Source organism: Rhagoletis pomonella, unplaced genomic scaffold (assembly GCF_013731165.1).
Source record: "Rhagoletis pomonella isolate Grant_MI unplaced genomic scaffold, Rhpom_1.0 Rhpom_scaffold_00007, whole genome shotgun sequence".
Lineage (NCBI taxonomy): Eukaryota > Metazoa > Arthropoda > Insecta > Diptera > Tephritidae > Rhagoletis > Rhagoletis pomonella.
The window spans coordinates 12,278,070-12,291,319 of record NW_023458561.1 but is presented as its reverse complement, the minus strand read 5'-3'; the positions used below and the strand labels follow the sequence as shown (position 1 = coordinate 12,291,319).

The 13,250-nt window shown below is 33.4% G+C and overlaps 1 long non-coding RNA gene across 1 annotated transcript; it reads right to left on the bottom strand.

Moving 5' to 3' along the window:
* Positions 1-8,501: 8,501 nt before the first annotated feature.
* On the bottom strand, positions 8,502-12,027 carry LOC118742332. Its single transcript, XR_004993364.1, has 2 exons — positions 11,574-12,027; positions 8,502-10,922 (listed from the first exon to the last, which is right to left on the bottom strand). It is a non-coding gene; the product is annotated as an uncharacterized LOC118742332 (long non-coding RNA).
* Between the last annotated feature and the right edge of the window lie 1,223 nt (positions 12,028-13,250).

The window sequence follows — 13,250 nt, the reverse complement described above, 5'->3', positions numbered from 1 at the left end:
CCCCTGCCCTTACGTAGCGACGGCCATGCATCCTTTACTGCCAAAATGTGTTTACCATAATTCATACTGCACGCCGAAGCAAGCACACAGTGGTGCAAAATTGGAATTTAATGTTCATAATTCACCGTAGTCTTCATTTTTCAACCATTTTTTACTAAAAACCAAAAAAAAAATGTATTTTGGTGAACTTTTTTTTATAACATTTCAAACATTTGTAATTTTTTCGTTTTGGAGAACCATACAATTGTTTTCAACCAGTCTTTGTTATGTAACATTTATTAACTGGAACAGGACTACATTGTCTTCAAAATTGCCACTTTTTCTGCATTTTGCACAAAAAAACTTTGTATAATCAAATAAAAATGAAAAAATGAAGGCTGCACTGAATTACTAACACTAAATGGCAGTTTTGAACAACTGTGCAGCAGGGGGTTTATTGTTCTCTTTCAGTGGAACTGGAAACTCAGCGTGCAACACGATCCTGGGCACAACTTTCCCTGTGCTTTATAGATTGTGCAAAGATTACCTATTAAATAAAAATACTTAAGCGGGTGCGAAACGAGCTGGTGAAGGTTTTCATTATATTTTATAATGTACATTTTTATTTTTCATATTCTGTGTTTAAAAATTTACCTCTGAAAAATTCAGAGCTGATTCAAGGGACAGCTTAAGAAATAAAGGACAAAAGGCATCCTTTATTTTGAAAAAAAATTATAAGGGACAGGGGGTTAACATAAAGACCGTCCTTTAAAATAAAGGACGGATGTTCACCGTATCGCCGATAGCACATGTACGTGTATTTTTATGTAGTTAGGGGACTCCCATAATATTTTTGCAATTTTTCTTACTAAATTCTCTTAATTTAATCTATATTCACAAAAAAATTTTAGTCCGCAAAATGGATTTGTGAATAATAGTAAAACAAATACTATGTGGGTACCCGGGTACCCCGGGTGCTAGACAACGTAAGAAAATTTGGGTATTAACACAAGGGTTAAGCCTTTGAAAACCTTCTGGACATCAGTGAAGACAGCACTTTGAATATTAAATAATACGAAGGGAGCCAAGAGAGTTCAGGATGCAAGTGTATGCAGAAAACACTGCTGTTGGCAAGATTGCATTAAAACTACTAGTGACTTTAACTTTTATATTTCTATGTGAGAGTGCATTTTCAACAAATGCTTACATAAACAAGTTATTTTTAAGCAAAAAACAAAAGCGACTTCAATTCCCATATAAAAATTTAAGATTATCTTAACTATTCATGATCAAATGATCGGATGTTAACCAAATTAGAATGGGACCACCGGTGAGGTAACACCTCAACAAAATTCGTTAACTCGACCAATTTAGATAACTGTGAAATTCGATGGCTCGATAAATTTCGGTAACTCAAAAATGTAAAAACTTTGGATACCTTTATAAATTTTTACTTTTGACATCTCCACATTTTTCGAAAACTATCTAAACATTTTGATAACTCGTTACACTCTGTTAAGACGATTAAACTCGATAAGCAGTGATAAATCGATAAGCTTATATAACCTTGAAATGTCGATAAATCGATATATTTTGAAAATTCCATAAACTTTGCTTTGTTGAACCAACCAATTTCAGTAGATCAATAAATATCGATAACTCTGTAAGTTGAAAGAACTCCATGCATTACGACACCTCGATATATTTCGTTAAGTCTATAAATAATGATAATTCAATAAATATCGATAACTTGACACATTTCTTTAACTTGAAAAATTTCGTTAATCCCACACGTTTTTATAGCTCGATAACTATCCATAAATTTGGACAACTAAGTTTTTGTGTCTATAAATTTCGACAACTCAGTAAACATTGATCAGTTTGAATAATTCGATACGTTGCGATAACTTAATAAGCATGGATAAATTTCGATAATTATAAACTTCGATGATTCGATAAATTTCAGTAACTTTTATGGCTCATTTTATTTCGATTCCTATCGGAAAATTTCAACTCTGTTAACCTAATTCTTATGTATTTTTCATTATCTCCATTTTCGCCTTTATCTCAATTTTCGTCTTTATCTTCACTTTTGCCTTTTTTTGTCTTCATCGTTATCACTTGTTTCTTCATCTTCATATTTATCTTTATTTCAAAGTTTAATTTCAAATACGAAGTAAAACAAAATGCGAAACAGCTTAAATTATACAGGTTGCAAAAACAACCATACACAAATATGGAAATTTTTAAACGACGATTTTCAAACAAATTCCAAACTATAAAAACTCTCCTCATCTACAGAAAATTACCTTTCCAACGGTGTTTTTGGTTTTGAAATCGGTAACTTTACTTTGGTCTTCATCTTTGTTTTTATCTTTCACATCTTTGCTTATGTCCTTTTCTTTTTCTTTTCACGTAGATGAGATGAGGTGCGATTACGTGATAAGATGTGACGTGATTTTATGTGATGTGATAGGATGTCATGTCATGTGTTGTCATATCCTGTGATGTCATGTCATATGATGTCTTACCATATGATGTCATATCATGTGATACAAAGTCATGTAATGCCATGTCATGTCATACGATGTCATATCATGTGATGTCAAGTCATGTGATATCATGCCATATAATGTGATGTCATATCATATAATGTCATGTCACGTGATATCGCGTGATGTGATATCATATTATGTGATGTAATATCATGATCAAAGATCATGATGTTGATAACTGTGTCGAGAAAAATACCGATAACAATATCCATAAACATATAGAAAAATACAACGATTGTAAAATCGATTAATTCATCGATAAATATAACAATCATTAGTAGCGATTATTGTACCTATCATTAACATATAAATGACTAAATCGATAACAAAATCAATTGTTTAATCGATTATTATACCGATAACAATATCCATTATTGCATCGATAACAATATCGATTATTATATTGATTATTATATCGATTACAATAGCGGTTATTTATCAATAACAGTATCGATAACAATATCGATTATTTGATCGATAGCAATATCGATTATTATATCAATAAAAATATCGAGTTTTATATCGATAACAATATCGATCTTCATCCTCATCCTTTTCTTTATATATATCTTAATTTTTGCATATTCCTCTTCACCTTTACCTTAAAGTGTTTTAATTTACTTTGATCTTCGGTTTTGCCTGTACCTCTAGGCATCTTTGTTTTTGTTTTTATTCTCAGACCGCTAAACCGCTGAGAACCATTTCCATGTGCATTATTCCCCTTGAATTTGACAATTTACTCCCAACCAACCAACTGGCGCTAAAGAAGTTTCACTTCATAAATTCAAGAAATGTTCTTACCCTTTCAGTTACCCTAATTCTTATGTATCTGTCATTGTCTCCATTTTCGTCATTATCTTCACTTTTGCCTTCTTTTTTTTTACTTCATCGTTATCATTTATTTCTTCATCTTCATATTTATCTTTATTTCAAAGCTTAATTTCAAATCTGTAGTGAAACAACAGGCGAAATATGTCAAATTGAACATGTTGCAGCAACATCTATACACAGTTCGAAAATGTTTAAACGACGGTTTTGGCCGTAATTTTGAACCAATTGTGAAACCATAAAAACTCTGCTCATCTACGGAAAAATGCCTTTCCAACGGTGTTCTTGGTTTTGAAATCAGTTCGGTAGAATCGGAGACAAAATTTATGTTAGCGTATTAATATATAGATTGTCAAGTCCAAGAACTAAAGCGGAATAGCATCAACACTTGGGAGGAAATGAAAACTGTTTACCCAAAACTTTACGGACTTTCGAAAAACCACTGCGCCGTTTTTCAAAAGCTGGAGCTACAGCCACCGAGAAACGCAACCGCTTTACAACAAAACGCTTATCAAAACTTCTGTTTTTGCAAACCTGGTTAAATAAAAAATAATTATTGCAGCTAAAAATACTCGTTTTATTTTATTTAGGGATAATTAACGAGAGAATTAGAACCGTTTTATGGGGAAGTGTTTTGTGAATACCCACTGTAAAAAAGAGCCTTTAAAAATTAGATTAATCGATTATTTCTCAATATTGCAATTAATTGCGATTATGTTTTTTAGGTTTGTGTTTAAGCATATGACTAATTAATCGATTATTTTATTTTTTGTTGGCATTCTTAAATGTGACCATCCCAAGTTAGTATTTTGTTGATTCAAATTTAGTATTTATACTAATTCCGCCAATTATGAATTAAGGAAGGGTCGAAAAAACTGGGGCTTTTTACCGATGATAAGAACCTGGGACTTTCTTCGGTTAAGCGTTGGACCATTGCAAAACGCTCACTTATTAATACGGCTCAATGTTTCATTTGTTTTTTGAAGCCAATCAGATATATCATTGAGCTTATCTGACCGATAAACCTGCACATCCTATCGTCTGTAGGTAGTTTATATAAAAAGAAAAGAAAACGGGAACAGGCATAGATCTTTGAGGGGCAATTCACTTTAAGAAGTAGTGGAAAGTCAAAACAATTAAGCAGGTTTTGTGGTTACGATACTGTGTTTATCTGAATCTAATGCTTTTGAGTGGTGACGTAGAGTAGTACATGTTACATTTTCCTCGTCAATTGACTCACGGATGTCTTCGATACTTACTGTAAAGGATGAAGCCTAAGCTTAAAAGCCCTTGGATTTTTCTGTTTAAGTAAAAGACTTGATTGTGGAGTTTGCACCCAATACAATTTTACTTTTAATTAATATGTTTCATTAAATATAATTCACAGGTAATATTAATTGTAAAGGTCTATTTATACTCTTCACTTAACTTTTGTTAAGTCTTTGACATTCGTTTACAGTTTTTTCTTTTTTATCCAAATAATTTAAACTTTCTCATAGCAGGGTTAATAATTTTCGGATCAAACTAATGCGGTTTTTGTAAAAATACATATTTTTATTCTAAAGAAAAGGCATTTTAGTGTAAAAGTCTTTTATTCTATACTTTCAGTAAATACATATGTATCTGTATATGTATGTATGTTTATATGTTTTCTAATTTGTTGGTCTGATAGTAATCTCGAGGAGAAAAAGTGGTTTACGCATCATACACATATTCGCATACATCTGTACATACATACATACATATGTACTAGGGTGGGCTGAATCGGGCTTGTTTTATCATATTCTGAAAAGTTACCTTTGATCTCAATAAAACGTGTGGGAAATTTCAAGTTGAGCAGCAGCAGAAGATTTTTAATTTTAAAGTTTTATTATATATAAACATATGTACATACATATGTATGTATAGAAACTAGTACACAATTTAGGCGATAAAAGGAAATTTGTAACAAAAATCCCCAAATTGTTCGCTATAAAATAGCCGAATACCAGTTTTTCACCTTTAGAAGCGCCACCCACCCAATTCGCGCTCTATGCAATTGTGAATAGGCGATTCTCAAATACTAAAAGCTTTTCCATATTCATTAATTTTCATTTGAAAACAGAATCGTAATTTTATGTGAAGTGATAAAAAATGCCCAGCCAGTGGACAAACGTACTTTTTGCCGACAGTGCAGTTTTCGTACACTTTTCGTATCCGGAAACGTTCAGAAAACGACTTCCATTTTTGTTAATTTTTGGTAACCGAAAAATGTTATATTTTATTTCAAAACAATAATTTTAAAATAGTTGTTAAAACTGAACATTTGAAAATATGTACATATACATACATATGTATTCGGTAGCGAGTGTGCAGAGGAACATGCTACTCTTTGTGAGCTTCCAGAAGGTCGCAGGTTCGAATGCCGTCAGAAGCTAAAGTTATACATATAAAAGTAATTATCAAAATTGAAAAAATTGCTGAATCTTCAAATTGTTTTTTGTTTGGTTTCCTGTAACTATTTATGAAGTCGTTTTCAACGAAAAATGTAATCAGCCATATTTCAGGAAAACTGCCGAAAACACATTCGTTTCACAACCATTTTCAATAGCTTTCTGTACATACGTTTCGGATCTACACTTTAGTGGGAGAATGGATCTGAAAAACGATCAAAAACTGAATCAGAAAACGGATGAAACATCGGGTTTTTATACGAAATTGTTTCCATTTTCGGATACGTTTCGGGATATTTTGCTGGCTGGGTGTTTCCACTTCATGTTTTCCTACGTCAAAAATTGGTTTTTGCTTTTCATTATTTTAATTTCTTTTAATATTTTATTTAACTTAGGGCGTGTGTGAATCGGTAACATAGGACTTTGGGGAAAGCTGTTGAATAATTATTTTAATATGGTGACATATAGTTGTCAAAAACTTACTCGTCGTGAACTTTGTTACCGATTCACACACGCTCTTAATCATACTTTTTAACAGACTTCCAAAAAAGGAGGAGGTTATCAGTTCGTCGGAATCTTTTTTTTTTTGTTTTTTTTTTTATGTATGTTACCGCATAACTTTGGACCACGTCAACCGATTTGCAAGGTAGTGTCTCAGAGGTGGTCCCATACTAATCTGGTTAAGATCCGATCAGTGGTTCATGAGATATATGTATATATATATATATTTTTTTTTTATGAGAGTTGAAGTCGGTTTTTTTTGCTAAAAATTACTTGTTTTTAGAACTTGTTTTTTTTTTTTTCATTTTAAGGGTAAGTTTATAGGAATAATTCTCTCTTATGATTAAAAGTGGAAGCAGTCTGCCTCAAACGTAAGGTGCAACGTATAAACCCATCTATAGCATCACTGCCACATACTTGCTTAGAGGTATTGTTTCCTACTTTTTAACCGACTTCCAAAAAAGGAGGAGGTTATCAGTTCGTCGGAATCTTTTTTTTTTTGTTTTTTTTTTTAATGTATGTTACCGCATAACTTTGGACCACGTCAACCGATTTGCATCGGAAAGGTAGTGTCTCAGAGGTGGTCCCATACTAATCTGGTTAAGATCCGATCAGTGGATCATGAGATATATATATATATATTTTTTTTTTATATGAGAGTTGAAGTCGGTTTTTTTTTTGCTAACAATTACTTGTACTAACTGTTCTTCTGCAAAGGGATAGGCTCTTGGTTAGCTACATTCCGCAGAACTTGAGGAGAAATAACGTGACATGTGGACCAATCAATCATTTCGTAACAATTCTTTGCTGAAATTATTACTTTTGGCAAAATTCGTTTGGCAACATTTCCGCTTGCAGCATGTAAAAGCTTCCAGCTTCCAAAATTTTTAGTGCCTTTGATCGAACTTCAAGCTTGACGATACAAATCATCGCTACCAGTGAATTTTCCGAAAATGCAAAGAAAGCATATTGTGAAATGCTAGCATCCACAACAAGAGAGAGTGGTAAGTAATAGGTGCGCTCACTATTTTCAAACAGGAGACCCTCTCCGTCTTTGATCAAGTTCTGATTTTAAACCACATTGGAATATAGACACAGAGTAAGAACTCAACAATATTTCTCAACTTTGCGAGCGGTCCTTTGCCGAGACATAAAGAAATAAAACTAATCAAAAGGACATTTTCAATACCTTTTCCTTCTTGTGAACCAAACAAATTTTAATAGTTTTTAATTCTACAGAATTTTCTATTTCATTTGGTACCCATACTGTTTTTCTACATTGGAATGAATTTTCAAATAATTTTTGGAATTGATCATATCTTTGAAACTTCAAAATCCCTTTTACTATTTTTGGGCCATAGTTTCGTGAGTATATGATTGCTTCATGTGTTTCGAAATTTTCTTGTTTTTGTCGCACGGTGTTATTTGATCAACTCGAAATTTCGCACACGCATTATTGAGATCAAAAGGCAACTTTGCCGCTTTTTTAGAATATGATCAAAAGAAAAGGGTCTGATTCAGCCCGCCCTAATGTGTATGCATGTATGTATACACGTTCAAATTTGCTGGAGCAACGCCTATGTCAGGTTTTCTTTTTAAACAAAAATATATGGGGTATTCCATGAGTATGTGAAACATTGTCTCCAATTATATAGTAACTTATTGAACATGGAATGCTTGATGAATCAATGCTAAATATCTCAAATTAACGTACTTTCTAAGAAAAAATTTAGTTATATTATTTTATTACACTGTAAATGCACTCAAAACTTCAACATTAGAAAAGTAATTGAATACGACAATATATTTTAATATAGAAGTCTCTGCAAAATCAAGTATTTACAAAGTTATTATTTTTTTGAAGTGGGGAATACATGTCTCTATCCTTCTTCGTCCCAAAGAAGCAACATGGCATTGAAGAAAAATAAGCATTTAAATTATATAAAGGGGTGAAAACACTACGGTTTTGAATGTCCCACCCGTGACAAAACGGTTTTAAACTTCGTATTGCTTAGTTACTCACAGACTTTCTGTGAAATATATGTTCTCCAAAAAGCAGGGTCTTTTCTTTGTCCTACCCGTGACAGAAGAAACAGCCCGGATTTTTCCGATATAAAATTAAGTTGTAATATTTTTCGTATTTGGTAATAACTCGTATATTAGTAAACTAGGTGTACCTTTATCGAAATGTAGAATTGCTTAGTACTTTATACTTAAATTTAAAAAAGAAAACCTATTTTTGCTGTACAAATGTCCCACCCGTGACGATGGAATACCCCATATGTATAATAACCAAAGCATATAAACAGGTTGTACATACATCAACTTGACTTGATACTAATTTTTTTAAAAGCCTTTTTAGAACCATTCGAAGTAAATTTCCAATTCTACCAACAAAAACATAAAAGGCTTGCTCAGATATGATTAAAGTTGGAATTCTTTCTTCTTCGAATGAGTTGATTGCATTGTATTTATAACCAAAACTAAAAAAATTCAATATACGTATTAACGTAAGTCAATTTATTCAAAAATTTTCGAAACATTTGACAAATAAATTGAGCTGCTAAAATAGAACTAATACAAAATTTAAAGAAATTCGTAAACAAAATTTTATTGTTATTTTTAACTCGTTTTAAACCGCATGTTTAAGGAATTAAATTTACCTTAGAAACTGAAATTCCAGTATTGTCGCTTTCATTTTAAGCTGTTCGAAAGATTTTGTATATTGCACGTCTATACATATCTTTCTACAGAAGTTAAAAAACTACCAAAATTCCGATTTCCGACACTATAAATCCCAAATATCTCGCAAGCTAGAGCCAATTGAAGAATTAGATTCTGATTCTACGGACTGTGTTGAGATGCGTTTTGCAACAATTATTAGTATTTAATAATTCGCTTATTTTTATTTAAAAAAAACACGTATAAATAAAGAAACAAATAAAAACCAATATGTTTACTCCTAGTTTCTGCTATTAAAAATTTTACTAGGAGAAAATAATTAGCAGGGAAGGCCAAAAAAGAAGAGCGTAGAATATGTATGTACATAGACCGTACTGAGAAGCCGTTTAATAATAGAAAAAATTGTGTAACTTTCTTTTTCTGGGCCAAATATACCTAGTACTCTCCCTTTTATTTTTCCAAGGGAAAAATATAAATCAAAGTTCTTAAGTAATTTGTTTTTGTCTTATGGCATTCTTCCAGTAAACGGGCGATATATGTATGCTCGTACATATGTATGTACAAATAACAAATATGAGCTTAAGGGATTATATTTGCACCTACATACGAAACAATGTTTTAGTACTTAAGAAAATGACTAAGTACAAAGAAATTCTCTTTGCAGGCAAACTGTTGAAATTCTTCATGCACGGACCGCATTATGTGGTGGTTAGTTATTACAGCTACAATTAAAACACCAGTTCGCATGTGGAAACATAACCTACAGTATAATACATACCTAACTTCTCTAATATGTACGCACTATTTGTAGGGATAGGTTCTCATATAACCTTTGTTAATCAGTGCGATTCGTTTAAAGATCCGATAAACTTGTAGTGCAATTAAGTTATGTATGTACTTACATACATATATAGTATGTATGCTGATTATAATTTTACTACACATCCATTTTTATGCAATACATCAGTGTAATGCTATGTTTTTTGTTTCGTGGAGGTCGCACAAAGCATTGAAAGCCGATAAGTGTGGGATTTGCCCTTCGGCACTAGAAACCCACCCCTGCTCTGTTTCCCTCCCTTCATGGACCAACCGCTAGGTATTACCCCGCAGAGGTACATATCTGTGGACTTTTGACAAAACAACTTCTTTGCTTTCTGTAGGTTGGAATTTGGAGTTAATTTTAAGGAGCTTCCAAATAAAAATTTAAAAAGTTTATTTAACTTTGATTAAGGTAGCATCTTGAGCTACTATTAGCGATTAAAATTAAAAATATCATATGAGAACTCAGTTAATTATTGCGTTGAAGAGAAGATGACCTCACTCGAGAGAAGTTATTTTGTCAAATATGTCCACAGATGTGTATGGACTTTAGGGGGGGTCGATTTTTTTTTACCCGTAAAATCGCATATGCGGAAAATTCTCTACGTATCATTCTGAAATAATTTTCTTAAGAAGCTATGGGTCTAAAACCAATCTCGAGCCAGCGAATTTTAAGTGGAAGCTGCATATCGGGTAATACAAAATTTGGTGGGAAAAACTTAAACAAATAGCTGATTTATGAGGGTAAGGGTACAAAAAGCAGTTATTTTTTTAATACTTAAATAACTAAGTTTTTTAGTCCTGCTTGCTTTGCAAGCGTGGTAATTTTTTTCGACGAACATCAGTTACAGCCATAACACTTTCACGATTTTTTTCCGTTACGCGCCGAGAAATGCTGGTTATAGCGCTCTTACACGATATGTATTTCCATATGTAAATGCTTCTTTTCTGATAGAGAGCTGTTAGCAGTTGAAGTTATTGTTCAGTACTTTGTATGTGGCATTCAACTTGTGGGTCAGGAAGTGATGGGTCTTCAAATTCTAAATATTCCTTCAAATGGTTATGCGGAATGTTTCTAGTAATTGGCGGTTCTGTTAAAATATTGTCATCATCCAAATCTATCATACTGAAATGAGTAGCAAACAGCGTTATGTGATTTTATAAAAGTAAGCCATAAATTAAAAAAACGTCTACAACAACAAGTAACATCCAAATTGTATATTTCTTTTTATTATCTGAAAATTTGGATAAATAAGAGCCTAATAACATTAAAAATCAAAATCGCAGTGTGGTAGTTTTTGCAAATTTTATATATAGAAATTAAATATAGCGAGTTTTGAAACAGTAAGTTTTATATAGCCAGCTTTTGTAAGCTTTTCGCGTTCTCTCTTCTATGAAGGTTGGCCTGCTTCTTTTTTATGACGTCTTCCACTAGGTACCGAAACTACCACGTTTTTTTGCAGTTTTCTAAGTTCATCAGAAGATGGAGACTTTTGAACTTGTATAAATACGTACAATAAATATTATAGCGACTTTTGAAAGTGTATATATACATACAGTAAGTATTATAGCGACTTTTGCTAGAGTACCTAACATTTGATGCTATTTTTTTCAGAATATATAAGGATTTTGCACTGTATTGTTAGTTGACATGAAACTACTTTAAATACTGGTACGTTAACCACCAAAAACTAAAAATTTAAAAAAATTTACATAGCGCACTTTGCAAGTGGACTATGTACTCAAATAATAGCAGTAAAAATTTCTTTTTATTTACATTTCTTGTACTCTGTAAGTACTTCTGTATCGCAAAGGTTGTCACGGTAGTAGACAATTTTTTTTATTGCTTGGCCGCGTACTGATTTATGATCATCGTAAAGCATTGGTAGCATGACATTTGCTGGATGAGCAAAATATGAGTTAATCTGAACTACTGAGTTGATAAGTTGCTGCTCCTTGGAGGGAAGAAATGCGTAAGGGTACGTTCACACAGAAAGCAGATCCCAGCCGAGCGAAGCCGTTCCGAGCGGAGTGAGGTTTTTAAATTGCTGTAGATATATGACAGTGCTCATGCAGCAAGCTTTTTCAGAAGCGTTTTGGAGCCGAAAGCAAAGCAGTTTTCCAAGGTGTATCAATCTACGATTCATGCTGCGTGGACAGGCACATAGAATATACTCTGGGGTTTCTTTCACCAGCCGACAAACCCTACAGTCCGTCTCTACAGAAAGACCCATTTAAGTAAAACCGTACGTTAACTTGCAGTGTGCTGTCAGGTTGCCAGTAAGAGTTCTAAGTTCAAGGTGTCTTTCGGAGTTCCTGCTGGAAAGAGTTATGCATATCTTTGATTGTCTTATTCCCTTTGACTTCCGCCAGTAGGCAGCAATTTGAGATTATTCGCAGCTAGCTCCAGAAAGGCTAGGGACCACGCAAACGCATTTGGGCTTCACGATTTGCGAGACAGTCAGCCCTTTCGTTGCCTTCAAGCCCTTCATGCGTAACGCTATTGTGGGCTCGCAGGTGATTCAAGAGTTTACAAGCCTTGATGCCGTTTTAAAAGACTCTAAGACCTTTAACGCTGCCTGAATGTCCGCCATAATATTTATTCTGGCCTCATTTGCCTTCTACGATGACATTCACGAACACAGACTGCGATTGGGAAGACTTCTGCCTGAAATATGGTTGAGTACGAGCCCATTGGCAGACTTTTCTGGAATCTTGGTCCAAGTAGGCCATAAATTATATCGCTAACTAAAGGTGAAAGGTGCCAAGTCCATTTTTTTTTTAAGTTTAGTTTTTGATGCAGAATGATAGGTAATACGAAACTACATCGATTTTTCGTCTCTCCTGAAAAATTTCTGAAAATGGACTTGGCACATTTTGACCCTTAGGTCACGATATATGGATGTCCGTATTGCATATTGGCAATAATAAGGTATACGTTTGGACTTAGGAATCAGGTATATTTATATGTTTGTGGCCGCCGTTATACGAACGCACCGGTGAAATATTTGTGTAAAAAGGTTGCTAAAATATTTGGAGATACGTACATATTTTCTATTTTTCGCAAATAACTATTACTCATTTTCCCGAAACCATCCAAAATCCAATCAAGCCTACCAACCTACCAAATGGAAAAAAACCTACCAGTTTTGGTAGGAAAAGCCCATGTTTGGCAACACTGGTCTCAGCAGACATTCAGCTCAACTCCCATAGAAGCACCAACAATTTTCCTACTCATTCACTACTTCACCAACATGCAAACTCAACTCCTTCTTCTGGCATTGAAATTGTCCAAGAAGAGCAAATCAAAATCTTGAAGGAAAACACATCTCAACAAACCATTACTCTACAGTTAGCGCTAAAAGAAAACGTCCGTATTATTGGTATTGTAAATTCTCTGCGTGAAGATAATACGTCACTCTCCATACAAACTGAATCGTTGAAAGCCGAAGTT